This window comes from Pseudonaja textilis, chromosome 5 (genome assembly GCF_049901715.1).
Source record: "Pseudonaja textilis isolate UNSWEBS1 chromosome 5, rPseTex1.2, whole genome shotgun sequence".
NCBI lineage: Eukaryota > Metazoa > Chordata > Lepidosauria > Squamata > Elapidae > Pseudonaja > Pseudonaja textilis.
Window position 1 is genome coordinate 3,424,194 of NC_141994.1, and position 27,697 is coordinate 3,451,890.

The following is a 27,697-nucleotide window of genomic DNA, read 5'->3' on the forward strand; positions in this document are numbered from 1 at the left end:
AGAGAACAATACAATTATTTATTCTTTATTTATGTAAATCACTTGCTGAGGAAATACCCGTTTGCTGCCTAGGCATCAGTGTATTGTTCAAAGCGTGGTAGAAGAAATTGAGTTTTCCTCAGGCTTGACTTTTACTTAGTAGGGTTGTTAAATTGAGACAGTTTTAGTAGAAGGAGAGAGAGTCCCCTTTTCCCCTGCCTCTGGTCTATATTGGCAAACTTTTGCCTGAGCATATTAGGTTGTGTTAGTATGATTCTTCCATTCCTTCTAAATAAAGGAGAGAAAAATAACCTACCAGTCCTAATCTGTCCTGCATAAATGGTTTATACATTTCGATCGTCAAATTTCTCTCTTACCTCCCTATTCACAAAAACAGGATCTTTTGAAAATACATTTCTGTTTCTACTTGGAAAAGAATAGTTTTATACCCAAAAATTCCATTACTTTTTGGAGGAAGGAGGAATTGCTGGAGCTTAATATTAGAGGGTGTTACTATATAAAACAATCATAAAATTAAAAACCATGCGTTAAAAATCATTGCAATGAGTTTTCCATATTTATGTATCTCTAAATTTTATTTTTGAAGGTAGCAGAAGGTGCTGTAACCACTTTGTCTGGCCTGCCATTGTCATTGTATTAGGTTGGATATTCTCATCTTATTTTTTTAGGCCTAAGAAAGAACATGATTAATTAGTGACTTAGAGCAGAGGCAAGAAATAGCTTTCAGCCTGGGGGCTGTAGGAATAAGGACAATATTTAATGGTATCTACATTTTCAGGCTTGGTTTAGATATAATTAAAACAATTAAAACAACAAACAAGTCTTGCCTCCTAATTCTTCCCATTACCAAATTCATGAAGAAACACTTAACATTTAAAGCACCCATGTTTTATTTTTTTTAAAAAACTACCTTTTAAAAAAAATCTAAAAATGTCAGTTCTGTCATTCTAGAACTGTTTATAGACATCTTTTGTCTTTATTGTCTGGTCTATTATGTAGTGTTTTAGTTGGGATTCTATTCTACTCTTGTGTTCTGAAATTGAAGAGGGTTACAGAATACGCTTTTGGAAATAACTCACATAATGGTGCTTTCATACCATATTCAAATAAAATTGGGATTTGAACTCCAGGAAAGAAGGAAGTGATGCTCTACTTGTAATAAATTTAAATAACTTTTAAAATAACCTATCACACTGGAGGGAATCCCCCTATGCCTTTCATAGTTCCATTATTTATTTACAGTGTCTTATGTATTTCACAATAACAAACATTTCTCTGGGCAGTTTATAGGAAAAAAAACATGTGGCATTAGACAAAAATATTCTTTCTCTGTTTAATATGTTATCTAAATATACATACAGTTCTTGTAATAATGTTGAGAATTGTGTAATCATGTAGAGACTCCATAGAAATAGTTCAGTTGAGCATAGAATATCAATTTTAAATATTTATTTTTTCTTGATCATGCAGATATATCTCAATGTGTCTGAAGTGACGTCATTACTTAAACGGAGAGTAAACTGTTTCTTACAGAAGGAACTGTAGCAAGAAAAAAGGAGAACAAGAGGATACCATAAAGAGATGTAAGTGTTTCAGAAAAAAAAAAACCTAGAAGAGATGTAAGCATTCGAATGAATATTTTTATTTGTTTATTTTAAAATAGTTTAAAAACATTTTAAAACCATTTGAATATTACCAATTTCATTGTATTTGACATAGAGAATCTAGTAATAATGTTAACCCAACATAAATGGCACTTAGAAGTGCCTGTAAGTATTGGAAGGCAGGACATAGGTAAGTATGTTGTCCCTGACAAGGCTGGAGTCTAGAAAAAGTTTGGCCAATTTTGAATTTGGTGCATATTGTAGAATGTTCCTCAAGAAAAATATTGTTGACGTTTACTTCAGTTGCTATCCTTTAAATTGATTACTTGTGCAGTTATGTTGAGAGTTATGTTGTCTTTTAATCATATTTACTTATTTAATCATATTTAATCATATTTTACTTTCCTGTGAATATTATTATGATGCAATTTGTTACACTTTTTTTTTAAAAAAAAGTCTAATATTGAATGGATTTTAGGTAGGTTTTCTTTCTACAGCTAATCAATAAATCAACAAAAATAAAATTTTAATTAGTAACAAAATAAATATTATTTCTACAGATTTAATGTCTTTGACTCTTAATTACTTTAGTCAGCCTGGGACTAAGCAATTTAGGGAAAGAGGAGTTGTTTGAAAAAACTTGATGTTAGCTTTAGTCTGAATTGGGAGCTAAGACAAAGGCTTAACAATAAGTGCACAGTGAGGAAAAAGCTTAGATTCTAAGTGCTGGAAAAACAAGGCATCCCAGATATTATGCAGAGATTTGCCTCCTCTCAGAAAACAGTAACACACAAACAAAATAACCCCAAGGAGATAAGCTCACCCAAATTGGTTAGAGACAAAAATGTGCCAGTTGGAGGCCAGAATCCAGACTGACCGATTAGCTGAGAAATCAGCACTTGACTGAATTAGCACATGACTCGGGCCAGGTGTCTCCCTGAAGGTATACTTGTCACACCCAAATATAGAGCAACAGGCACACATTGAAAAATGTTTCGTGTTCAGCCTTTCTTTCTGAAAGAACATTAACATTTCCTTAGAAATAAGATTAGCATGGTGATTCTTTACCCAAAGCACATGCCTCAATTGTTAGGATTCACGCAGAGTGACATTTTCACCTTTAATCAATCCTTTTTCAGATTTAGGATGATGGAAAATCAGTTTTTTTTTAAATCATGGTTTACACTTTAAGGTCAGTATTTTGAACCTCTACCCAGAATCATGTTCAGAAAACTGCAACAGGAGAGATTAATATCTTGCGATGCTGCATCATTGCACACATAAATATTTTATAGTATTTATTTATAACAAAGGATTTAAAATGTAACACACACACAAAAAAAGCTGCCATTCAGGGTCATGGTTTTTTGTCAGGAAATCGCCAAGAATGTTACAGCAGCTTTACTTAATTGTTGAATGCTGCTTGTAAGGGATAAAATCAATCTGTTCCTGGATTGTACAGGAGAATTTTATTTGTAACTTAAGGCATGATAACAATGAAATAATTACCAATAAAGGAGAATATTTGTAGCTCAGGGTTGACATGAGGGGTCCTTCATGCTCTTGTTTTCTTGCAGATGTTTCATTACCTTAACTAGGTAACATAATCAGTGCTAGTAAGGAGTGCTGTTTGCTGTCAGTTTGGTGTCTTGCTCTCTGTGTCGGTGGCTGCTTCAAAACATCCTAAGCAAACCAAAAGACCCAGCAACCCCAGAAGAAAAAAAACAGGAGTTATCTACAACATACAATATAAGAACTGCAACAACCACTATGTAGGACAAACATGCAGAAGACTGGCAGAATGCATCCATGAACACCAACTGGCAGTCAGATGACATGATGAAAATTCTTAAATTTCACAACATATAGGCATATTTGACCATAGTTTCAATTGGGAAAATGTGACAATCCTAGACCAGGCCAAGTCCAAAAATGCCAGGGAATTTCTAGAAGCCTGGCACTCTGACAAATCAGCCATCAATAGACACATAGACATTAACAACATCTATAAACTATGCAAAAGAGACAATCAACCAGCTCAAAAGAAAAACAAGGCTCTCCACCAGTAATCAGCACTCAGATCAGCATAGATTAATTCCAAGGTCAACTTCAAACCAACAATCAGTAAGTAATGTTCCAATCAAGAAACTGCCAAAGAGCCATTAGTAAGCAGTCCAAAGAAAGAATCCCTAAGACTTCCCCCACCCACACAGACAGACAAGACATCAGAATACAAACTGACAGCAAACAACACTCATTACTATCAGTAGCACTGATGATGTTACCTAGTTAGGGTAATGAAACATCTGCAAGAAAACAAGCAAGCTCAGAGAGTACCAAGGACCCCTCAATGAAATAATTTCCCACAACTTTCATGTGAAGTTGTTGAAAACTGTAATTTAACCTGTTTATTTGTCCCATTCTTCACGCTGCTGCTGATCCAGTGGTTAAAATGGATGGGCCAAGTCATATTGTAACGGGTGGATTTCTGAAACTAAAAGTAATGTACATTGATTATATATTTCTTACTATCCAACTGCCCAGAATTTTGGAGAAGTTGAGAGACTGATTGGTTAATACAAGATGTGCTACGGTGAAATTTATAATTTATAATGACATAATTGAATCAATATTCTATCTAAAGATGGCACAGTGATGGCACAGTGGTTAGAATGCAGGCTAACTCTGCCCACAGCCAAGAGTTTGATCCTGACCACTTCAGTATTGACTCAGCCTTCAATCTTTCTGTGGTCAGTAAAATGAGGACCCAGATTGTTGGGGACTCTAAACCATTCAGTGCTTTAAAGCACTATGGAGCAGCATATAAGTCTAAGTCCTATTACTATTACAATCTTGCCAACTGAAAAAATGAGGATAAGCGGGATAAAAAGTAAAATTGTCACTAATGCACTAGTAGGGCCTTGGAAAGTCTGTCCTTGCTTTTCTTCTTCTTCCACATTAACACTTTCATTCCCAGATTCTGAGATAGATTGCATGTGTTTATATTTCTTTAACCAAGATAAAATTTACTCAAATTACTCAAATTCAGGGAATCTTCCTCCATGCCACCCAGAATCTTTAGCAGTCAGACAGTATGATATTATTAATAATACAAATAATACATATTCAGGAGACTGTTTTGAAAATAATACTGATTAAATAAATGGGGAAAAGACCAAAAGCATGGTTTCTAGATTTGCTTTAAATATTAATAATAGCTCTGATCATGTGACCAGGAAGGAGAGTGGTTTAGATAGGAATGTGTTGGGGTTTTTTTCTGCCTGAACTGGCCTGTTTAATTGGCTTCTTAACCCATATCAAATTCACCCTGTTCTGTTCATGTTACAGAATTATCCTACTGATAAGATACAAAGACTAAATCATTTTCATTTAATATAATTTCATTCCAATATCATTTTGGGTTGGAAAAAAAAAGTGTTACATTCTTCTGTGATTTTAATTAGGAAGTGGGTGGTATTCACCAGTCAAATCATCTTACCAGTTTCCTATAATAGGAAATATTCACACATCTATGGAGAATATTAATATTATAATGGGCAATAAGGACAAATCTATAGGTGACCAGAATCTATCTATCTGTCTATCCATCCATCCATCCATCCATCCATCCATCCATCCATCCATCCAGTGTCTATCTATAGGCACTAAAAAAAGGTGATTTGATTTACTTACATTGGTAATAATTGATGCAGAAACTTTTAGCTCATCTAGAACAAGAATTTTTTCGGGCTTTCAGGAGTCTGTTTCTAATCAGTTGCAAAAGGTATTGCAATTGCTCTTAATGGAACATTTTAAATTATAGAGAAAAGGCTTGCACATTTATCTCATCTGAACAAAACCATGAATTGCAATGTGGTTAGCAGGTAAAGTAGTACGGTTGACATAACATTGTTTACTATATTTCTCAACATTTTGAAAACAGTACTTTTTCAAAATTTTGTCTCCAGTATAGTGAAAATTACTCAGAAGCTGTGTTGCCTCTAAAATGTGTGTGTGTGCACATGCATGCTGTTTGTCAAACCTCTATATATGGTAAAAAGTCAAGTATGAACAAAATTAAATTACCCCACAATAAGAATAAATTTAGGTACTATAAAATTTGTGCTTGCGAGAAGTCCTGCACAAGCTTGCTGTCTGGATTAACTGCAGGAGTATCAGCCCTTTGAAGGAGGCCAGACAAGGTAACCAATTTTATGAATGCTAATACTACTTTTATCATGCAGCTCAGTGGTGGGATTCAATTTTTTTTACTACCGGTTCTGTGGGTGTGGCTTCGTGGATGTGGCAGGGGAAGGATACTGTAAAATCTCCAGTCAGAGGTGGGATTTGCCGGTTCTCCGAACTACTCAAAATTTCCACTACTGGTTCTCCAGAACTGGTCAGAACCTGCTGAACACCGCCTCTAATACAGCTGCTGTAATAGTATCTCTCAAATCTGAACATTCCTGTCCTCTCCCTACCTTTACCTTAAAGAGAACTAGCGAAGATCAAGTCTGAAATATTTTCTCAAATTACATTTCTACCGTGGACTCAGATTTCTCTCATTTGACTCTTGTGTTGGCTGTGACTCTTCCTTCCATTTTTCAAGTTTGTTCTCACAGTCCATTGCAAACAATAAAGGTATTTCTTGATATTTCTACAAGGAATACAGAGCAGAAGGTCTTGTGCGAGGTGTCCTTTTACACCCATGCATTGCAGCCACATTGTTCTGGATCAGGTCCAGCTGGAGACATGTCAGGCACAACTCCGAGTCTCCTGTGCACGAAGAAGTGCTCCCTCCAACAATTTTTCCACATATAGTATGCCAGAAAGGGAACATTACTAAGAAGTTATGCACTTAGATACATAGATAGTACTACTTTTTAGGTAGGTATGTTATGCTTAACATACTTAATTATAGCTTACTTTTCACTGATAATTCTGAGACTGGCTAAAACTATGCAGCCTTATTCTTCAATATGTAATTCTAGAGTGATGCCAGACCCCAAATAAAATTTCCAGATTATAGCAAAGATACAAGGATTTGACAAAATTCCCCTTTTCCATTCATTATGAAAATTTCTTATTATCTAATAACTCATGGCATGATTTTATATCATTTTCATCCTTACTAAACATTTAGAAGTAAAAGCAAATGATTGTCTTTTATTCACTTACCCTCCATTTTATTTTGATTCCCTACCCCGCAACAAATAGTTCAATGGTCATTGTGTGAGTTGCAGACTTCCGGTTTGGGCTTCTTCAGTGATGGACCGAAATCGCGATCATCTGCGGTTTTGATCCGTGCTTGCCACTGGAGCTCCCTGAGCCGCCTGGATTCGGGCTGAAGCCACCCCGTAGAGGTGGTGAAGAAGGAGTCATCAGCGGGGTTGAGGAGAGCCGCATCTCTCCTCCTCGGCTGGCCATTACTCCTTTTCCCAAAGGTGGTTGCAGGGGTGGTCAGAAATGGCCACCTCAAAGAAGAACCCGACCGAACAAGATTGTGCAGGAGGAAGTTTAAACGAGAAAGTCTGACTGACTGGGTTGAATGGAGAACATCTATTTAAGGTACCTGGAACCTGAATTTTAAAGACTAATTACTATTCCTAAAAAAGATCTTAAGCTATGAAAGAGAAAGGGAAAGGAAACGGAATTGGCTTTTTTTCCTCTAACATCGACAGTTTTAACTGACTTAAGAAGAAGAGATTTGAATAAGAAATTGATACTAATCCACTTTGATATTAATAGGCTATTTGTAGCTGAAAATAAAGTGTCAAAGGGATAAAGATTCTTGGATAATTTAAAAACTTTCTTTAAAAGAAGAAAGAGAGGGAAGAGGGAAAGGGAAAGAAGCTACAAAGGACAGAAACAAGATATAGAGGTACAGGAAAAACGTACAAGAATTAAAGGTATAAACCTATTTAAAAGACACAGAGACAAAATTTAACTTAAGGAGAGGATTCTGCAAGGGTACATGGGATAGCATTGTCATATTAGAAATAGAAAAGGGTTAGAAAATACGTTAGATGATTAAAGTGATAGAAAAAATTTCTATTGATACGTAGTGGAATATTTGTTTGTAAAGAGAATAAGGCTCTCAAAGATTTAAAAAGAACGTTTAAAAAAACTGAAAAGAAACATAGAAGATTTTTATCAGTTGACAAGATGAACTTGAATAAGAGTAATAACTTTATTGACTATTGTTAATAACTATTGTTTGGTTTTTTATTTAAAGACAGTAATAAGTAAAATATGAAATATAGATGATTAAAGTGAAAGACAACTGATTTTACTAGGTAATGTTTGCTAAAAGAAATAGAAATGTAAAAGATTGTTATTAATATTAATGGTAGAGCTATACTTGAATAGAATAACTATTCCATTTACTATTGTTATACATATATACACAGATATATATACATATATCCTTTTTTCTTTTAAGAATTTAGTTTGTATTTTAAGGGGATGTACCAAACAGAATTCAATTGAAAATAGGTATGTGTTATAAAATAGAGGTTAGAAAAAGAATGTTATAACTGTAAAGATGTAACTTAAATTTTTAAACAAGATTTGAAAAAAGATACAAAGGTGTTACACTCCAGTCTAGTAATTACAGGGGGAAATTTTGTTTTTTTGAGAAAAGATAACATGAAATTGTAAACAGGACAGAAGAAAGTATAAAAACATTGATTAGAAGGATTTTAAAAATTAGAAAAAGATATGTAAGTGAATTAAGAAAGGAATGAGATAATTTAAAATAAGGCTATAGGAAGTAAAGAAAGGGAAAAGCTATCGGAAAAATTGTGAAAATAGTTATAAGATATGGATTAGAATGTATAAGATAAACATGTATTGAGTTTACGTCTGTATGGAGAAGTGGTAACCTGGGTTCACGCTGTTCTCAAAAAAAGATATTTTATTTGTATTTGTATGTTTTGTGAAAACTTAAATAAAACTTTTATTTAAAAAAAATAGTCATTGTGCGAGTCGACTTTCAGCTGTAGAATTTAGTTTCTTTAGACTCTCTTCCCCCAACGTTGCTACAATTTCTACTGGCATATATCCCTGAAATATTTCTGAGTGTTGGAAATAGAAAATATTTCTTTTCAATGTAGACATCTGTAAGAAGTCCATAAGAATATGTAAAATTGCCAGTGTAATGTGGTTTACAGTAGATCTTATTGGTTTTAGAATTGATGGTTGTTCAACAAACTGAAATAAAGACTGAGGACAATAAACAAAACTGTAAACAAAACAAATGAAATGTTGAACAGATTGTAGTAAAATCATTATTAAGTACAAATGTGCAATGTTATACATGAAAGATATAGATGGATAGACAGAAATGTATGTATGTTTGTAAATAAGCATGTATAGCAATAGCAATAGCACTTAGACTTATATACCACTTTATAGTGCTTTACAGCCCTCTCTAAGTGGTTTACAAGAGTCAGCATATTGCCCCCAACATTTTGGGTCCTCATTTTACCCACCTTGGAAGGATAGAAGGCTGAATCAACCTTGAGCCTGGTGGCATTTGAACTGCCAAATTGTAGGCAGCTGGCTGCAGAAGTAGCTTGCAATACTGCACTCTAACCACTGCGCCACAGAGTCTCTCTCTCTCTCTGTCTCCCTCTCCCCCCACTCTCTCTCCATATATATATGTATGTATGTATGCATGTGTGTGTATAAATGTTTATAAATACAGTATATGTATATGGATGGATGGATGGATACAACAAAGTTATTAAAGAATATGAAAAGATTTTGTGCATTTGTTGAGCTCCAAGAAATGCTGATGTTGATGTGTTATACTGTGTTAATCATAAATCATATTGAAAAAAGTACTTTGAAAAGGTGAAAAACCTTTTACCGGATTGCTAGGATATAGTAGAGAACATAACTAGGTCAGAGAAAGGAAGTGTATATTAAAAGCTTCACTCAAAAATGAGTGATGACGGAGCTTAATGAGAAATATAAAATTAATGCCAAAACAAGTTCAAAGTTGGGTTTTAACCTTGTTGGTATGTTGAAGAAAAATTTCCCAATCACTGTCCTAAAGAACATTCTTAAGAACTATACCTCACAGTTTCATTAATTGATTTTAATGTAACTTAACTAAAGACTCTATAACAGTTTTTCTAAAATTACAGTATTTTCCCATCACCTGCCTTATGTAAGAGATGTTGAAAAATAAGATCCGCTATGATCATCGTCATAGAAATATTTGCAATATCAACCATAAAAGTCATTCCAATTTGATCTCGAATATCAGAAGCAAGAATACTTCTCTGTATAAAGAAGACATTGCTGAATCAGACATTGTGTGTTTAGTCTCAATGGCAAGAACAAGTACTACAAGAAATAAATTCCTGAGACAAGAAAATTAAGTAGCATCAATCTTATCCTCAGTTGATTCTAAGTTAGAATATTCCATATACCATGATTGTGATCAGATGGACTATAAGTACAACTACTGCTCATCATGGCTTTGGTCACATATAGTAAGAGTGCACAATTTGTTGAGGGAAAAGAGCCACATTAATAAATTAAAAATCCATGTGTGCTACAAAGAAATATCAGAAGTGCTGATCAGCTACTTTGCAGCTAGTGGAATAGCAGAAGTTGTGGAGCTGGCAGTATGCAACTCTAAATTTATTACTTTAAAAAAAATGTTGGTTCACTGCACAAAGTTATTGGCAGGCCAAATTTTGTGTGCAGGATTGCTATATAGTTTGGTAGTAATCAGGCTACTCTTTTGAGTGAAATTCTTTGTTGAACTAAATGAGACATACTGCATACCTTATATGTTTACATCACTACATTGATCTGGGATGAAGACGCTCAAATTTATAATTATGCTGGAATTTGTCAGAATTGGCCATATATTTCTGCCTTCTAGTAAGATATATATTATAAACAAATGGATTCTCCCAGGAAATTTCCTTCTCTTATTTGGAAATGCTGGCTGCATCTAATGAAACTGAGATATATAAATGCTTCTATTTGCCTATTCCTAAATTAGCAGAAAAATAAATCATTACATTAATTGACAGGCAAAAATATAAAAAAGAATAGATTAGCCACAGATAAAGGAACCACAATAGGTTGGGGTTGGTTGGTTGGAATTGCCAGGGTTTTCCTGGCTTTTCCAATACCTATTTAGAATGCCAATAGATAGTTTGGAATAAAATCCCTTTAGAATTACTTTGGATGTGATTAAAATAGGTGAATGTTGAGACATGATGTTTTCATGCATACTGTTGGCAAGAAGAATGAGCTTCCTATCTGGGCTACACTGTAAGTTTTATGTAATTTTTTAAAGTTTATTCTTTTTAAAAAAATTTTTTAAAAAACTTACACGTACAAAACATGAAAACATGAAACCATCTTCCATTTTATATACATACAGTGTGTCAATTGGTTACATATCTTTTGTACTATCCTTTTGTAGTCATTTATATCAGTCTTCACATTGTTGAACTAATATATGCTTATATATTTATCAGTTATTAATCATCCATGACTAAACTATTTATTCCATCATTTTATACGAGATGTTCCAAGTTTTATCTTAAAATTTGTGTTATACTTTTAACCAGTGGTTATATATATCTATATTATGTTTTATATCAATCTATTAAATTTCTATCACAAAATTATCTAGTCGATTACATTACCATGCCTTTTTATCCAACCATTGATAAAACAAACCCCATATCATATAAAATTGCTTGTTTTCTTGTTCTCTAATTTCAAATGTCAGTTTACTCATTTCAGCACAGTCCATAATTTTTTGATAACTTCCTCCTGCATAGGTATTTTGTCATTTTTCCAGTTCTTCGCAAATATAATTCTAGCCGTTGTTAAAGCCCTCAAGGTGAGGGATGCACCAGGACGCCAACGCAGGAGAGCGAGGGAACAAGAAAATGAGAGAACCCGAGCCGCCACCCCAGATTCAGCTGAGAATGATTGGGCAGCAGGACAAGCTGAAGAACCAGCAGCCATACCAGGTACCCGACCCCTAAATGCCTCAGTACAGAGGATTAACCCTGGCCAACCCAGAGACATACAACTGCAGAGGAAGGTCCCACCCCTGGGAGTAAAATTCGATGGGGACCGCCAGAAACTGGGATTTTTCCTGGCGCAAGTCCTCGCCTACATGTAAGAATATGGGCAGAATTTCCAAACCCAGGGATCCCGAATCCAAGTTGTCACCCTGGCCCTGGAAGGGGCAGCAGCCAGATGGATGGTGACACTCCACAAAGTCAATGCCCCAGAATTAAGGAACCTCGACCGCTTCATGACGGCCCTATACCACCACTTTGAAGACCCTCTCGCTGATAGAAAAGTCCGAGACTGCATCAGAGTCGTAAAGCAAGGCTGTCACCCGGTAGCTGAACACACCGAGGAATTTTGTGACCTGGCTGGCTGAGTCGACTAGCCAGAGGATATCCTAGCCTGTTGGTTCAAAGATGGACTAAATGACAACCTATACGCTACCTGCCTGGCCCGTGGGGCCCCAAACCTCCTGCATGAATGGTACATGATGGCAGAGGAGGCGGAGATAGACATGACTCATAACCGGTACCGCAGTGGCAAGTTTTGGAAAAGATCCCACCCCAAGGGAAATGGGAAATTTTCGAACCCCAAACCACCATGACTCCAAGAACATCTGGTTGCTTTAAGTGTGGAAAGGAGGGACACCGCACAGCAGAATGCCGTTCGAAATCCTGCCACAAAGCTAGACCACCTATAAAGGGGGGAACCTGGAACATCCAGCCCTCGAGGAAAGGAGATTGGCCTGAGAGGCTGCGTAGCTGTGGGATTCTGATCCCCGCAACTCAGAGGAACAACCCCCAATGTTCCGAGGGGACCTAAGCCAGTCCAAAAGCAATCCGGAAGATGACCCGCTGGTAAGCAACCCAATTGAACCAATCACTCTACCCCTAAGACTGTTTATCCCCAGCCGAGGGAAGGGGGAGGAAGTTGCAGCGTTGCTGGATTTGAGATACACCCAATGCCTAATCAATCCCCTCCTTGCAGAGAAATTGGGGGTCCAACTGAAAGAAATGGAAAATCTGAATTTTTATATAAAGGGGTTCTAGTGTATCTTGATGATATTTTAATCTACACGGAAACGATGGAAGAACACAACAAGTTACTCTGTGCAGTCCTCACAAAACCCTTAGACGCTAAACTATATGCAAAACTCTCTAAATGCGAATTATACCAAGAAAAAATTGACTACTTGGGATATAGAATATCCCATGAGGGAATAGAGATGGACCCACAGAAAGTAAAAGCGATCATGGACTGGGACCCACCTCATACCCGCAAACAACTGCAAAGCTTCCTGGAGTTTGCGAACTTTTATCGCCAATTCATTCGAGCTTTTGCATAAATCGCCCTCCCTATCACGAACTTGCTAAAAACTAAAGGGGGGGGGGAGAAACCCAAACCAAGGCAACCCCTTATCTGCACAGTGGAATGCCAAGCGGCATTTGAGAAACTCAAATGTCTATTCTCAGCAGAACCAGTCCTTAAGCACCCAGATCCCAAACAACCTTTTGTCATCCAAGCAGATGCTAGTGATGTTGCAGTTGGAGCAGTCCTCCTCCAAAAGAATGGAAGTGGACAATTACAACCATGCGCTTATACATCCAAGAAACTGATGGAAATCGAGCAAAGATGGGCCATATGGGAGAAAGAGGCATATGCTGTGTGGTGGGCAATACTCACATGGAGACATTTCCTGGAAGGAAACCAAATCCCCTTTGAAGTATGAACTGATCACAAAAATCTGGAAGCCCTGAGAAATCCACGGAAACTCTCCAAAAAACAAGCAAGGTGGGCTCAATATTTTGAACGGTTTAATTTCACTCTCAAATATTTTCCTCGGAAAATATGCACTGTCCAGAAAACCCCAATACAACAGCAAAAAGATTGTGGTTATAAAACGGATGATCCAACCGACCCAACTAGCAGCCAAAGTAATCACCCGGGCACAAGTGAAAAGAAAATCATCACTACCTGAAGACACAATGATGTCAATACTTAAGGAGGCACTACTTAAGGACTGGCTCCAGGCTAACAAAAACACTTGTTTACTCAAAGATGGACTGGCTTGGGAAGAAAACAAACTTTATGTCCCTGCAAGCCAGAGAATGGACCTCATGAAACGCTGCCACGACTCCAAAATAGCAGGACACTTTGGGTTTGTAAACTCCCTGCACCTCATCAAAAGACAATTTTGGTGGCCGTCCCTCAAAAAGGACATTGAAAACTATGTTTTGAGCTGCCCCACCTGTGCTGCTGCAAAGAGAAGACAAGGAAAATATCCTGGACTTTTACAAAGAGTAGCAGACCCTTCTGCACCCTGGAAAGAGATCTCTATGGACTTTATAGTGGAGCTTCCCGAAAGTGCTGGAAATACTGTCATTTGGGTTTTAACTGATCTTTTTTCAAAACAGGTTCACTTTATTCTATGCCAAAAGATCCCAACTGTCAAGGCATTGGCAAAGATGTTCCTAATACACACTTATTGCCTTCATGGAGCTCCCCAATGGATTATCTCAGATAGGGGTGTTCAGTTCACATCCAAATGTTGGTGGGTGTTTTTAAACCTATTAGGCTCCACCCAGGAATTGTCGTCATCAAGTCACCCCCAGATGGATGGATCAACAGAGTTAACAGCGTATTAGAACAATATTTAAGATGCTTTATTAATTACCAACAGGACAATTGGACTGACCTTCTTCCTTTTGCAGAGGTAGCATACAATAACTCAGTCCATAGCAGCACGGGGTTCACCCCATTCCAGGTAGCCACAGGCCAAGAATTCAACCCCATGCCAGAACTATCCACCAAAAATCCTGAAATCCCCTTCCTTAAGGAGTGGATAAATAACTTGCAAGCCACGTGGCCAGTGGTAAGATTATCTTTACAGGAAGCTACAGCAGTCTTCAAAACTCAAGCGGACAAAAAACGTGGCGACCCTAAACCTTTCAAGATTGGGGACCGTGTATATTTGTTTACAGAATTCATTACAACCCTCTAAGAAATTAGGACCAAAATTCATTGGCCCATTCCCCATCTCCAGAATTATTAACCCCATGATGGTAGAGCTTCGACTTCCAAAAACACTTAGGCAGATTCATCCAGTATTTCACTGTAGCTTGCTCAAACCGGAGATCACTTCAAACCTCAGACCCCGCCCCTTCCCACACCTCCAACCCCCATCATGGTACATGGGGAACAACATTTTGAAATTAATCCACACAATATTTAGTAGAATGGAAACACCTTCCTTCCTCAGAAAATGAGTGAGTAGCCAAACTCGTAAAAGCACCCACATTACTACAAAAGTTCCAGCTAAAATACCCTGATAAACCATCCTGAATTGCAAATGTAATGCATGATTTTTGTTTTTTCCAGGTAGACCTATCTGTTTTTTAAGGAGGGCAGGATGTCAGATCTATGTATCTGTCATTTCTTCAGTGGAAGAAGAAAGGGGGGGGGGAATGATAAAGAAATCCTTTCTTGATGAAACCTGAATAACCCACACATGATACAATGGAGAGATGGAACCCAGATGGCCGGAACCTATCACCTCTGAGAGGAACAGCCAGGAGATGAGAAGATCATAAAAAATTCCACAGTGAGATGTGTCCTGGGAATCTCTGGAAAAGTTCGTTCTAAAAAAGGGGTGGATGGAATTAACTTGTTGGCTCTTTGTTTTACTAAAAACACATCAGGATAATGGGAGTGGTTTTAAACTCCCCTATCTATCCCTGTATGCCTGAGAGACCTCATACACTGCTTTGAACTCCTCCATGAATTGTCTCATCTCAATAAAGGATTCCTTTTGATATGTTTGATTTTCAGAAGTTCATTCCTGTTAATTGAATGGGAAAAAGTTCTGTAGCCTGATACTGGATTTTTGTTTTGAACAATTGGGAACAGACCTAGGTACTTGGGACCCAATTTCTTACAAGGTTGGTTCAGCTTCAAGTATTTAGTAGATGGGTATACTTTCTCCTCAGTCCTGAACTCCTTCTGTAGGGCTCTCCCCCCGGGTCCCAGGAAGACTTTTTCCAGGAGCTTTTGAGGTCCATCCACTCAGCTAACATTACTTAGGGAGGAGGTTCCTCGGAAATTCTGATATTGGCAGAAACTCGACTCCTGTGGTTACCTTAAAGGCTGTGAGTTATTATACGCCATTTCTATGAGAAGTAGGAGCTCCACCCATTTGGTCTGCTGATAGTTTATATTTAACAGATTAACAGGGTTGGAGGTCATCTTGTAGGTCATCTAGTCCAACCCTCCTCCCTGCACCAGGAGACCCTGCACCATTTCTGATAAATGGTAATCCAATCTCTTCTCTGTTAGACTGCTGTGAGAGTCTACTGTGGGTGTTGCTCATGTCTCCCCATCACGTGATTGAGCCTGTCAAATCATTGACCTTACCACCGTTGCTATGGATACCCCAGCTTTCTGCTCAGTCTGCTCACAGAGACAGTCGTGTTCTGAGTTGGCTCTCTCAGAGAGAAAGCTTAAAAATTCAACAGAAATTCAAAATTAAAGCAAATAGAAGCGCAATTGGCTTGGAATGAACAGCTGATCCCAGAGCCCCAATGGCTTCAGTTAGCTGTATGGGAATTGAGCGGGGATCGTTAAGTAAGGACAGTTTCTCTGCCAGAGTTATTGATACTGTTCAGGCATCCAGATAGATTTCTATCAACCACATTTATGATGCAACTTGGAGGTCCTTCTGCACTTGGTGCAATAAGACTGGTCATTCGCCCATGGAGGCTTCTATTGGGGACCTTCTTGAATTTCTGCTGGATGGGTTGGACAAATGGTTGTCACCTAATACATTTCGCAGACAGATAGAAGCTTTGTCTTCAGTCTTGTATATTGGAATCTATTGCTCATTATCCCTTAGTCCGCAGATTTCTCAAGGGATCATCAAATCTATGTCATCCTGTTGTCCACAGGTACCCTACCTGGGACCTTTTCCAAAGTCCTGTGAGCTCTTACAGGAACCCCGTTTGGGCCACTAAGAACTATTGACTTGCGTTTCATGACTATTAAGGTAGCCTTCTTGGTGGCCATCATGTCGTCTAGAAGGGTTTCGGAACTGGCAGCTCTTTCTGTTAGGGCAGATCTTTGCCTCTTTCACCATAATAGGGTGGTTCTGAGGCTAGATCCTACTTTTGTTCCAAAAGTTAACATTTTGTTCCACAGAGCATAGGAACTGTTCTTGCCAGATTTTTGCCCTAATCCAACCCATGAACTGGAGAAGAAATGGCATGTTCTGGATGTTCGCAGGGCATTGAAGATTTATGTTAAAAGAACTTCTTTGTTCCGAAAGACAGAATCTCTCTTCGTTTCCTTTCAACCGGTTTCATTAGGAAACAGTATTTCCTCTTCAACTATGGGCAGGTGGATTTGATCCTGCATAGCAGTGGCTTACGAGACTCGGGGTTTCCCTGTGCCCAGTAGACACAATGCAGTCACAATGGCAGCTTGGGCAACTCAAGCATCTATTGGGATTTGCCAGGCAGCCACCTGGTCATCTCCTTCCCCATTTATCCGCCATTAGCGTCTGGACTCTTTCGTGTCTGTGGATGCGGCTTTTGGCAGATGGGTGCTCCAGAGAGTTGTATTGGAACAGGCGGATGAGGACCAGATCTGACCCTCCCTGGGGACATGCCAGCTTTGGTAAGTCCCACACTAGACTCTTGCAGCAGTCAACAGAGAAGGAACGTTGGTATAATTACCTGTGAACTGGATTGGACTGAGAGAGAATCTAGGCCCACCCTGTAGAGGTCTGGTGGGGGGGAGAAGGATGTTTTAATCTTTTTCAGAACACAAAAACATCTGTTAAGAATCCTTCGCTGAAAGCTGGGGTATCCATAGCAATGGTGGCAAGGTCAATGATTTGGCAGGCTCAGTCATGTGATGAGGAGACATGAGGAACACCCACACTAGACTCTCTTGCACTCCAATGAAAAAGGATGTTCACAGGTAATTATACCAACGTCCCTTCTTGAAAGTCTCAAGTGATGCAAGCTCCCACAACTTCTGAAGGCAAGCTGTTCCATTGGTTGATTTTTCTCACTGTCAGAAAATTTCTCCTTATTTCCAGGCTAAATCTTTCCTTGTTCAGTTTCCATCCATTATTCCTTGTCTGGCCTATGTGTGCTTTAGAAAATATCTTGACCCGTTTCTCTCTGTGGCAGCCCCTTAAATATTGGAACACTGCTATCATGTCTCCCCTGGTCCTTCTCTTCCCTAGACTAGCCATGCCCAGTTCCTGTAACCATTCTTAATATGTTTTAGTCTTCAGTTATCATCCTGGTTGCTCTTCTCTGCACTTCTTCTAGAGTCTCACTATCTTTTTTGATAGTATGGTGACCAAAATTGCAGTATTCTAGGTGTGGTCTTACTAAGGTTTTATAGAGTGGTATTAGTACCTCACTTGATCTTGATTGTATCCCTCTGTTCAAGCTACTTTGGATTGCATTGGCTTTTTTGGCTGCCGCTGCACACTGTTGGCTCATATTTAGCTAGTTGTCCGTTAAGACTCTAAGATCCCCCCCACAGTTACTGCTGTTAAGCCCGGTTTCACCTAAGGCTGCGGAAAGCTTCGGACATGCAATGAAGTGCACTTGCTTTGAAAACGGGTCAACCACTGTCCAAAACACAGTATTCCTTTGACTCTCAGGCAATTCCACTATAAAATCCATTGCAATTTCTTCCCATGGTCTGCTGGGGTTGGCCATCAGTGTAGCAAACCAGGAGCCTTCCGCTGGCAAACACTTCATGGACGTGCACACTGAGCAGCTAGTTACATAGCTTTCTATCTCTTTCTTCATCTTGGGCCCCCAGAACTGCCTCTTAGCTAAGTGAAGAGTCTTTACGAACCCTAAGTGGTTGGCTGGCTTTCCATTGGGGCTTCTTTGTAGGATCTGGGCCCTCTGGCTGTCTGAAAAATACAGTTTGTCTCCCTTCCACACCAAGTCCTCCCTCATCATCAGCTCGTTTTTGTAGTCTTTACCATGTGTTCCCCCCTTAACTGTTGGGTCAGCTCACTATCAGCTGGCTGAGGAGTGTCCAGAAGCTGCCGCCACACCTATGTGCCAGTTTTCTGGGGGAAATGGTTGAGTTTATTTCCTCTTGGGTACTTTGGTATTAGTGCTCTAGAGAGGGCAACAGCGAGGAAATTCTTCCTTCCTGGCAAGTATTGAACGGTAAAATTGAACAGATGAAAATACTGAGCCCATGTACTTCCTTAGAGGATAGTTTTCTTTGGGATTTTAAGGCTTCTAGGTTCTTGTGATCAATCCACACTTCGAAAGGGATCTTACTGCACTCTAGAAATTGTCTCCAAGTCAGCAGTGCCCACTGCACGGCACATGCTTCCTTTCCCCACACCACCTAATGTCTTTCAGTGTCAGTCAATTTCTGGGAAGTGTAAGTTCAGGGTTGCAGCATCCCCTTTGATTTTCTTTGGAGCAGAACTTCCCCACCGCCAGTTCAGTAGCATTGACTTGTCTGACAAATGTTTCCCCCAGATTCGGGTGAATAAGGTTTGGCTCCCCCACAAAAAGTCAATTGAGATTTTCAAAAGCCACTTGGCATTCCAATTAAGTAGCTTAGGTTTCACTCCCCTCCCCCTGTTTTTAGTAATTCGGTGATAGGGCTATCTGTGCGAATAAGGGGATAAATTGACAGTAGAAGTGGGCAAAGGCCAAGAAAATCTGCAGTTGCCTTTTGGTCCGATGGCTTCCCACTCTAGAATGGCTTTTACCTTTCCAGGGTCCATCCCCACTCCCTGACTGGTCACAAGGTACCCCAAGTAATCCAAACTGGTTTTCTTGAAATCGCATTTGGATAGTTTGGTATAGAGCTTGGCTGTCAATAGTCTCCTTAGCACTTCCTGCACTAACTACATGATCTTCCATCCTCTCAGAATAAATGAGGATGTCATTCAGGTACACCAGCATCCCCTTATACAAGTGCTCAAGCAGTACTTTGTTTGTAAGTTGCACGAACACCCCAGGTGCTCCCTGCAATTCGAAAGGCATCACCCGAAATTGATAACACCCCAATGGGCAATTAAAAGCTGTTTTCCACTCGTCACCCTCTTTAATTCTCAGTGAGTAGTATGCTTCTCTCAAGTCCAGCTTGGTGAACACCCTTCCCTTGACCAGGTATCCCAGCATGTCCTTCATAATGGGGAGGGGCATGTTTCCCACACAGACCCCATTAATCCCATGAAAATCCATGTATAATCTGAAAAATCCATATTTTCTTTGAAGAGCAACAGAGTTGCGATCCTAATTTTTGCCGATTGGATGAAACTCTTAGCTTTGATTTTTATCCACGAATCTTCTGAACTCCTCCATCTCCCTTGGGGTAATGGAGTACATCTTTGGTTTGAATAATTTTTCCCCAAGTGGTATTTCAATGGCACAGTCAGTGGGATAATGAGAAGGGAGTATCTTCGATTCTTGCTCACTAAATGCTTCAGCTAGGTCCTGGTACTCCTTTGGGATGGCCGGCCCCACTTGCCCACACTCAGCTAGTGCATTCATGGGTTCTATCTTTCCCCTCTCCACCAATGACATTTTACCACCTTTGTGCTTTATCCCCATGCATTGCAATCTGATTGCTTTACTCTTTAAGCATCACTTGTCCTAGTCAATCGCTGGATTTTACTTCTTCAGCCATACCAATGCCAATTTCGTAGTTTCTTCCATTTTGGGGGCTACTATAACAGTTTACAGTTATAGTCTCCTTGTGGCTCTCTGCTTTCAGGGTTATTCATGGCTACAGTTATAGCCACCTTGTGGCTCCCTGCTTTCAGGGTTACTGGCTCAGTTAAGCACATGGTGGATAACCCCCCTATTAATGGAACCATCAATTTGTTCGGGTTTTGGAATTATATAAAAAATTAAAATAAAAAAATTAAAAAAAAAGGGGGGGGGGAAAAAGTGAATAAGGTAAAAAAGAATAATTTAGAACGGGGGGTATTTATTTTTATAAAGATATATTTTTTTTTTTAAGTAATAATTTTTTTTTAAAATAAATTTTAATATAAAAAAAAGGAGGTTTTATAGGGGTTTTGGGGGGGTATATTCTTGGGGGGGGGGGGGAATATAATTTTTTATTTTTTTTCTTTTTTTTTTTTTTTTTCTTTTTTTTTTTTTTTTGGATTGTTAAGGCCAAGAATGTAGGGGGGGGGGGGGGGGGGGGGGGCGGGGGTTTTTTTTCCTTAAATTGAAACAAGGTCAAAAGGCGCCATGGACTCTCATTTTGAGTCAAGGGAGAGCTGTTGGCTCCTTGCATCAGCAAGAGTCTCTCTTGGCCACAGCGGGGATGACTCTCATTTGATGAATGTTTCCGGTATTCCAAACAGGTCTAGCTCCTCTGTGGTCACCAGCTGGTATCATGTCCTGAGGTTGTTCAGAATTTTCCAGGGCAGGTTGTTTTGATACAGTTCCTTGTTTACTCCATCTCAGAAGTGGTAGACCAGCAAGTGTTCCTGCCATCTCCTCAGGTTCCCAACTAGGCTGCGGAACTCCCAAATGTATTCAGCTACCAACCTACTGTCTTGCCTTGTGGCCCATATCCTGGGTTCTGCTTGGGTTTGTGCAGGGTTTCTAGCTTTGAATCTAGTTCAAAGATCATCCAGGAAGGCATCCTCATTCCTCAACTACAGGGCCCCTTCTTCATGGAGGAACACCATCCAGTCTGTTGCCTCTCTTGAAGTAATTGCGTTCACATGGGAAACTTTGTCCAATTGTATTGCTCCATATAGGCAAATTAGGCTAGTTTGTCCGGCCGCCCATCAAACATCGCTTTCAGAGGCAGGGATTCTTGGACATCCTGAACCAGCACATAAACTGGTGGCAGCTCCACCACCTGTGAGACCACTTGAGCCTGAGCTTTTGCTATTGTAGGGATCCCCTGTGCTTATCCCTCAGTTGCAGGAGGGATAGCAGCCCTTCCTATGATGACCCCAGCTCTTTGCCTCACACTCCCATGCCTCCCCAGTTGGGGTGGAGATGGAAATGGAGTTACCAATGCTTGGCCCTCTTCCCAGGAGTGACGGTTTCATCGATGCTGTTTCCTGCATCTCCATTCCAACAAAAGTTTTATGCAGCTGCTCCATGGCATGCTGTCAGGAACTTCCATTCCACTGGCTCTTCCCAATTTACAGCCCTCCTGGCCTTTTATTTGCTCTTTCAAGTCATTCCTTATCTCAGATAGTCTAATTTTACTTGGTGGGGTTGATCTTGAGTGAGTAGTAAGTGCAAAGGAAGAGTTGCTTCGAATTCAAGGGGGCTTGTAGCAATACTATCCCCACTGAGACATCCTATGTCTCAATCTCCCCCATGAATGGTCATGACAGATCGAGATGGTGAAGAATGGGGTCTGGACCGAAGGTTTCTTCAGAAAGTCGAAGGCATGCTACTCGACTGACTGCCATATGAACCACCCTTTCTTCAGTAACTGAGTCAAGGGAGCACTCATGGCAGCAAACGGGAAATAAATGTCTGATAATAATTCACAAATCCCAGGAGTCTCAGGATGTCCTTCATTTGGCACAGGGGCTGCCAAAACTGCAGGGCCTCGATCTTCTCTTGGCCCGTGGCAATGCCCTGGGGCAAAGTCTTGAGGCCTAAAGTCAATGGTGATTTGTATAAAGTGACACTTTTAATGTTTTGTGAAGAAATGGTACTTTGAAAAGCACTAGAGTACTGTTTGTACATGGGACCTATGTTTGGCTGATGATAAGTATACTAGGATGTCATCTAAATAGATCAGCACAAAGGTGTCCAAGAGATCCTGGAACATGTTGTACATGAGGTGCATGAGCAGCAGGAGCATTGGTGAGTTTGAATGGTATCACCGTGTATTCCAAATATCCCAGGTGTGGATATCCATCTTCCACTCACATCTCCACAAATCTAACTCTGAAAAGCCTCACCGGCAGCTGGTGGAGCTGGTAGTAGAGTCGGACAGCGAGGAGGTTGGGGAGGAATCTGGGCCAGTCTTGGAGGCTGAGGAAGACTTGGACGAAGGATCTGCATCAGAGGCAGAGATGGGGCCAGGGCAGGCTGGCAGTCATTAGCTACCTTCAGAATGTGATGACCCGGAGTGTAACATAAACGTGTTACAAAAAAAAATCCAAAAAGTAAACAAATGTCCTTTTATGCCTCCAACTTGTTGGAGATAAAACTTACTCAAAAATAGTCTTCAAAAGAAAGCAATACAGTCTGAACCTAATGAGCAGATAGAGGTGAAATAAAAAACCAAACAAACTACAATGAAGAAATTTCCACAACGGACCAGGATAAGTAATTGCCAAATTCAAGGAGATAACAAGGCACAGTCAGTTGGAAGGGCACCAACCAAGATAACTTCAGCCCAAAATAAAACATGCTTTGCTTCTGGCAACACTGTGTTGTAACCATCTCTCTTATATACTATTCTCCCCAGCTGCAACTGATGAGGAGGATCATGGCTGCTTCCTCTCTCCTAAGCCAATTTGTTTCCTTCTCCATTCCTCCCTGTGTGTCCTAGGATGAAGAGGGGATGGGCCTGGTTCTTCCTTTGACTGCCCAGCTGGCCTCTGCCCTTCCCCAGCCTCCTCCACAATCTCCAGAGCCACACCTCCATTCCCTGTTCCTCCTCTCCCTCAGAGTCCAACTCTACCAAGGACATGACATGGGCTCAGACAGCAGTGAGGCAGGGGAGCATCTGGAACCAGTTCCCAGCCTGTACATGCACAGAGCTGCCAAAAGGAAAGAACAATTACGGACTCAGGGTCTACATGGGAGTAAGGCCAAGGTGGATAATGAATGGCCCCTCCCATAAGGATTAAAAGAGGAGCAAAAGGAAACTCAGGAAACTCTTTGTTCATTCATTCCATCATTGTGAAGACCTGTCTCTGCATCCTAGAGACTCTGTGCTAGGCCCTTCCTTGTCAGCATTGTGTTTGGAAATATTTACCAGGCAGCTTTCCAAGATAGATAAGGTTTGAGCTTCTAATTATACCCTTGAAAGACTGTTTTCCAGACTGTTGGCTGAATGTGAATGCAAGAAATTCATATTCATTTAATAAAAGGTTTTTGATCTGGAGAAAGAGTCTGCTTAGTGCTTTTTGGAGAAGCCTAGAACAGAACAGAGCTATGCCTCACAGCAAAGCCTCAGTTCTCCTGATTTTTTTTTTATAAAGAGGGCCAGGGCCTCTAAAGGGGATGTCAATGGTCAATGAAGCTCTTCTTCAAGTTCTTCTCAATGAAGTCCTTGAGGGCCTCAAGTTCAGGCTTGGACAAAGAATAAATTCGACCCAATGGAATCTTGGTGTTCATATCCAATTGATGGGACAATCATAGGGCCGATGTGGTGGGAGCTACTCAGCCTCTTTCCTCAAACACATTGATGAAGTCTGCAATTTCCATGGGAAGATCTAAACAGAAAGAGGGAGGTTTCTCCGTGGCACACACTTGAAACCAATAAGAATGCCATTTAGGATTGTCCAGCTGAATGACCGCATCCAACCGCACAATTTGTGGGTCGTGGTCCTGGAATCATTCCAATCCAAAGCAATCAGAAAATGCAGAGTGCCACCACATAGAACTCCAACCACTCCATGTGGCTTCCCATAAGCATCTGAAGAGGCTCAGTGGCCATGGCTACTGGCTCTGACAGAAGTAGCCGGCAGTTGATATTTTTCACCAAAATAGGTGAGTCTACCTCATGCTGTGACACATTTCACTTAGTGACAAAAGTTTATCCATGAAATTTCCTGTCACCCCCGAGTCCACCATGGCTTGCTTCAGAACTTCCTCATCTCCAGGAAAAGTCAACGTCACAGCCACCACCAAAATGCTGGGTCAGCATAATCCATGGTGTTAACACCTGGTCCTCCCTAGAAATCACCTGACCATTTAAGCCATTTAATGCTGATGATGTCCCACCATCACCAAAGTTTTCTTTGTGGGTCACTTGGCAGTTAGGTGACTGGGGCCCTTACAGTACAGGCCCAAGCCTTCCCTGCATCTCTGATCTTTTTCTGCCTGTATGAGGCACGTCTTCCCCTCCACTTGCATGGGTTCCTCGGGGGGGGGGGTTGTGGCTCCTTGTGAAATTTCTCAGATAATCAAGTGGCTGCCTCTTGTCACCACAACCTTCACTGCTGACTATCTATGCACAAGCACATGTCCATTAGACCTTGTAGGGTGCTAGGACAGTCTGTCCAGGCTAACTTGTCCAGAATCTCAGAGGACAGCCCCCCTAGAATTGGTCCATTAGGGTCTCCTCATTCCATCTCAAATCCTGACTGATTAGCTGGAAGTCAGATATATATTTGGTTACCGGGTGATGTCCCAGTTTGAATTCCTTCAACTGCTGGTTTGCTGTTTGCACCTCGACAGGGTTTTCAGACAGACTTCATTTTGAGGCAAAACCCTGTTTAGTCATCCAACAACTATCTGGGCTACATGAGGAGTTGGGTCGCTCACCGAGCTGCTGGTCCTGTCAATAGACTGATGATAAATCCCACCTTCTTCTATTCAGTTTCAAAATCATCTGGTCTCAGGCTTATGAACAGACGACAGTCACAAAATACCCCTGGAAATTGGTCAGAAATTCACATCAAATTTATCTGGGATAGCAACCAGGCACCTGGGTGAGATCTTGAAGATCCGGATGCCTGCAATTGCACCAACTGGTTGAAAAGGAAAGTTACTTGTTGGGCCAACTGGCTGTTGTCGGCTAGTAATTGCTCCATAATGCCCAATAAACAGGGCTTTTCTCCTGCAGAAAATGGGCCTGGGAACAAACAGTGCTGCTCCTCTCACCACACACCTATGTAACTGTGGTTTAGTGAGTCTATTAATATTTTCCAGCAATTCCCTTCATCAAAACTCAAAAACTGTCCCAATCAAGTCCAGCCACAGGCAGATCAAAGTGAGTCCACAGAGCAAGGGCCTAATAGTCCACGAAGCACTTGAAAGTTGCTCAAACAAAATAACTCACCAGGCAAAACTTAAATCCACACACAAGAGAACTCATGGGGCAAGAGTCTCCAAGGCACAATTCCAACATGGTGTCAGTCCAGAGTGAAGCAGGAATCATGATGATCAAAGAAACAGCTAGAAAACGAACATGTTCCCAGTAATGCCTCCATCTGCTGTCTGCTGTGATAAATAGACAGCTTCCAGTGCAGCTCATCAAGACGTTTGGGATCTTCTCCTCGTTAATCTGGCTGATATTCTTTGCTTCTGACTTTTCTCTGCCCTACGTGTTCTCAGATGAGGTGCAGAAGTCAGTTTCTTCTCTTCGTTGGCCATCTGCCACTGCAAACTTTCCCCAACTAAAGTCTCCTCCAGATCCCTTCCGGACAGCTGTTCAGAGCCATCAATCAACTCTGCTCCTGAAGTGCCAGAAATAGGCTCATCCTTCCTTGAGCTGACACCTTAGGAGATATCTGGGGAGTTGTCCAAGGGCGATATCACAGGACTGGTCATAAAGTTATCCCAAAGATGCTTTTCCAAAAGACAACTGTACTTTCTTTGTTCTTTCTTGACAACATTTCACTTCTCATCCAAGAAGCTTCTTCAGTTCTGTAAGAAAGGTAACCCTACATTATTTATAGAACGCAAGCTCCTCTACACATATGTAACTATCTAGTACTATGTCACTATCAAATGAACCAGTGATACCCAAGATGGATCTTTGTTAATAATCATTGTTTGCATCTTAGTTAGATAAATAAAGTCATTAAACAGTTACATGCCCTTTGGCATTCTGAAAAGGCAATTCTCTTTTTATATCCACTGAGGTTAATTCAAATACTTTTTGGTCCTCTTCTTTCTGTACTTCAACAGCCTTGTGCTGTCCCACTCACCCATATGTACACGTCAGTGTTGGTTTAGAGAGACCTTTATTTTGTCTTTTCCCCAGCAGTTCTGTTTCAGGTTTCAGCTCACCCACAGCTGCTACATTAGAAGAGTAATCAGCTCGAGACCAAATAGATAACAAGGAAATAAACATATGGTAAAATCAAAACAATCTCAGAAAGAAAGGCTTTGCCTGGGTAGTTTCAGGAGGGAATCCAAAATCCAGTCTGAGGTTTGAAGCCTCCAATTAGGTTTGTCAGCCAGTCCAAAGGTCATTGTTTCAGGATTTACAAATAGAATTCACAGGAACAGTCCAGGACAGGAGTTCAGAGGGTTGTTTCCAAGCTACAGACTAAACTTCCAGACAATGGCCAACTAGTCTATCAAACAGATAACTAGCTGCTCAAACAAGGTCCAAAACACGAACACAAAACCTCTTGGCAACTCTAACTAAATCCACATAGCAACTGCAGTTTCAGAAAAACAAACAAACATCTGGCCAAGACCCATACACGTTGCTTCTAGCAACACCTCCCTCTGCCTGCTGTGCTAAATAGCTCCTGGTGAAGCCCATCAAGAGAGGTGGGACAATCTCCGCCTTTCTGCCCTGCATACTCTGGGATCCACCACGGCAGGCAGCTCCTCCCCCTCTTTCTCACTGGCCTGCAAGCTCTCCCCAGCCAAGGCCTTTCTGCTAGCAGTTCAGGGTCAGTAATTCCTGACGTGCCCGGAATAATCCCATTCTCCCTCAAGCAGGTAGGCCTCTGAGGAAGAAATGGAGGAGTCGTTGTCCACAGAGACATCACTAGCCTTAATCCTGAGTTTCTATTGATCGGTGATATAACTGACATCACTACCCTAAAAAAAATAATAAAAAAAATCTGGCTTTTAACCTGCCATATTCTCCAATGAAATTTATACAAGAAATTAGAAATTAATTTTATTGTTGAACATTGCTTCTATATTTCATTAACATCCGTTTTACAAGATAAAATTTTACAACATAAAATTGAAAATGGTTTTGCCCAGTATTCCAGTGAATTGGAGGACTTCATATATATGTACAATTTTGCCCCTTGTGACCTCTGCAGGTTTTGTGGAAAATAATTGCTAATGTAACAAACTAGTAGATACTAATATAGAGCATTTAAGGGAAAAAAAAACTTTCTG

General features: G+C 40.3%; 1 protein-coding gene and 1 long non-coding RNA gene across 2 annotated transcripts in view; one reads left to right on the forward strand and one right to left on the reverse strand.

The window, feature by feature from the left end:
- The window catches only part of FOXP2 (forkhead box P2), a 503,349-nt gene that overhangs the window by 101,899 nt on the left and 373,753 nt on the right, over window positions 1–27,697 (forward strand). The window contains exon 2 of the mRNA XM_087933993.1: window positions 1,471–1,583. The gene's annotated coding sequence lies outside the window, so the exon portion shown is untranslated. The remainder of the gene's footprint in view (window positions 1–1,470; window positions 1,584–27,697) is intronic.
- On the reverse strand, window positions 1,495–26,117 carry LOC148125511 (uncharacterized). The gene is made up of 3 exons (XR_015743737.1): window positions 25,665–26,117; window positions 3,114–3,287; window positions 1,495–1,539 (listed from the first exon to the last, which is right to left on the reverse strand). It is a non-coding gene; the product is annotated as an uncharacterized LOC148125511 (long non-coding RNA).